Raw genomic sequence first — 3,254 nt, forward strand, 5'->3', positions numbered from 1 at the left:
CCACATAATACACCAATTCTAGCTGTCAAAAAGGCTGATGGAACCTATCGATTCGTGCAGGATTTGAGGGAAATTAACAAACCAACTGTTTCCAGATATCCAATAGTGTCAAATCCTTCTCAGTCAAATTCCAGGACAGCATGCATGGTTCTCAGTAATAGATTTGAAAGATGCTTTCTGGGCCTGCATGTTAGAGGTGGGGAGCAGGAATTGGTTTGCCTTGAATGGGAAGACCCAGACTGCAAATGTAAACAACAACTTAGGTGGACCCACCTCCCACAGGGATTCACAGAGTCCCCTAACCTATTTGGACTAGCCTTAGAAGATCTTTGAAGGTCCTTTGTACCTGGGGAAGAAATACAAATTCTGCAATATGTGGATAACCTACTAATATCCGGCAAAGATCAAGAACAGATCCAACAGGCCAGTATAAGTTTACTAAATTTTCTGAGAGAAAAAGGATTAAAAATATCAAAGAAAAAACTCCAGTTTGTAGAAGAGGTAAAGTACTTGAGGCATCTAATTGGAAAAGGGTACAAAAAGCTCAGTCCTGAAAGAGTTGTGGGGATCCTGTCAATTCCACCCATAACTAAAAGAGATGTAAGAAAGCTATAAGGTCTAATGGGCTATTGTAAATTATGGATTGATCAATATACTCAAAATGTAAAATTTTTGTATGAAAAATTAATAAGCACAGAACCTATAGCCTGGACTCTGGAGGATACGGAATGGTTCCAAGACTTAAAGCCTCGATTGACAAAAGCCCCAGTTTTGAGCCTACCTAATTTAAGAAAACCATTTGATCTGTTTGTTAATGTTAATGAAGGTATAGCATATAGAGTAGTAACTCAAGATTGGGGGAAGCAGGAAGCCAGTGGCTTATCTGTCAAAATTATTGGATCCAGTTGCAAGAGGGTGGCCCGCCTGTATTCAAGCTGTGGCAGCCACAGCTGCCTTATTAGAAGACACTCTAAAGCTTACATTCAATGAGGGGATTCAAGTACACACACCCACGACTTGAGGACAGTATTAGGCTGAAAAGCTCCTCAGTGGCTAACAGACAGCTGAATTCTGAGGTATGAAATAACCCTGATGAATATTGAGAATCTAGAGATTGTCACCTCAAAATGTTTAAATCCTGCTCAATTCTTAATGAGGGAACCAATGGGAAATTTAGAGCATAATTGTAAGGAGCTAATTGAGATAGAAACAAAAGTAAGAGAAGACCTAGAGGAAGACCTCTTACTGTATGGAAGGGCCCTGTATATAGATGGATCCTCTCAAATTGTAGTGGGAAAAAGGACATCAGGATATGCCATTATTGAAGCAGAGGAAATCAAAGAAAAAGGGAAATTCCCCATAAATTTGTCTGCACAACATTGTAAGATATATGTCTTAAAGAAAGTTTAGATTTATTAGTAGACGATATAGCGACAATCTAGACAGATTCTTGATATGCCTTTGGCATACCTCATACCTTTGGAAAAACCTGAAAAGAGAGGGGATACCTTAACTCAAAAAGGGAAAGATCTGGCACATGAAAGTCAGATGAGGGAAGTACTCAAATCCCTTAGAGGACCAAAAGAAATTACCATAGTCCATATTAAAGGCCACCAAAAAGGGGATACCCCTGAAATCCAAGGAAACAAATTACCAGGCCTGGCCACCAAAGAAGCAGCCTTAGAGATATGGTCATAGTCCTAAGGGTAAAAGAAGACCAGGGAAAAATAAGGAAAGAGGGGGTACCAATTTTCAATGACAAAGAGCTAAAAGAAATAGAGAAAATGGGAGGGGTAAAAACAGAGGATGGAAAGTGGTGGACCCCATACGGGTGACAAATATTAACTGAATAATAACCAGAAAAGTGATGGAAGAGATACCCCAATAAACTCACTGGGGAAGGAGTATGCAACCATTTCCTGAAATATTACATTGGGATGGGAATATATGAAATAGCCAGATCCATCAGGAGATTGTTTAACCTGCCAAAAAGTCAACAAAAAGGTGATGCGAAAAACTACTCTGGGAGGGAGGAAATTAGCCATAAGACCTTTCCAGAGTATTCAGGTTGATTTACTGAATTAACTCCAGCTCAAGGGTATAAACACCTATTGGTCCTAGTTTACCATCAAACTGGATTGAAGCACTCCCCACGAGAAGGGAGAAAACCCAAACTGTGAAAAAGTTCTCTGGGAAGAAATTATTCTGAGATATGGACTAGTAAGTATTATTGATTCGGACTGTGGCCCCCACTTTCCATCCAGTGTTCTGCAACAAGTCATCAGGGCCCTGGCAACAAAGTGGGAGTTACACACCCCTTGGCACCCTCAGAGTTCTGGGAGGGTTGAGAGGGTGAATCAAACCTTGAAGAATATCTTAACAAAATTGATCTTAGAAACCCAATGGAATTGGGTCAAATGTTTACCACTAGCCTTATTATGAATGAGAACGAGACCCAGAACAGATCTAGGGGTCTCTCCTTACAAAATGTTGTTTGGGCTGCCTTTCTTACTTACCCTGTAGAGCATTGGGAAACATCTAGAGGCAGGGATGACAATGCAAAAATACATAGAAACGGTAACAACAACCCTAGAAGAACTAAGGAAAAAGGGCTACCTCCCCCAAACTTCCCCACTGAACTGTAAAATACATGGACTCCCTTGTTTGGAGAATCCGATTGGTGGGACAGTTTGTTCACCTGGGATGCTAAATGGTGGAAGAAATTGGCCTTTTTTGTGGTATGTGTGCACTAGCAAGTGTAATATTACTACCATGTACAATTCCATATCTAGTCTGGATAGTAACCAGCATTGTCCAAAGCAGCATCGTGCTACAAGGTAACGTAGAAGGGAAAAATAGCAAAAAAGTAATGTTAATAAAAAAAGAAAGTGATCAGAATGCCAGAAATATGCTCGAACAGTGCGAGAAACTGAGAAAAGTAGAAGTTCAGTTAAAAGTAGGTTAGAAAGTGTTGTAAAATAGTTGGTAATTGTTAAGCATGTACTGTTAGTTTGGTTGTTATATTGTAAAAGGTGTTTAAAGGGTAGTTATAAGGAATATGGTACTATACGTATCATATTACACCTAAGTAAAGTGCATCATCCACCTCCAGCGAAACGAGCCAGCCTGAACAGAACTGTAATGGGCCAACCAAGCGCCTTCAGCCTTCATGCAAATGAAAGGATGCAAACAGAAACCAAGCCAGAGGGAGAAAAAAAAAACCAAACCACCAAAAAAACCAAAACACAACACCC

The 3,254-nt window shown here is 40.1% G+C and overlaps 1 protein-coding gene across 1 annotated transcript in view; it reads left to right on the plus strand.

Annotated features, from left to right (window-relative positions):
* WDR70 (WD repeat domain 70) overlaps nt 1-3,254 on the plus strand; it is a 133,558-nt gene that overhangs the window by 6,187 nt on the left and 124,117 nt on the right. The window lies entirely within an intron of this gene.

This window comes from Geospiza fortis, unplaced genomic scaffold (assembly GCF_000277835.1).
Source record: "Geospiza fortis unplaced genomic scaffold, GeoFor_1.0 scaffold163, whole genome shotgun sequence".
Classification (NCBI taxonomy): domain Eukaryota; kingdom Metazoa; phylum Chordata; class Aves; order Passeriformes; family Thraupidae; genus Geospiza; species Geospiza fortis.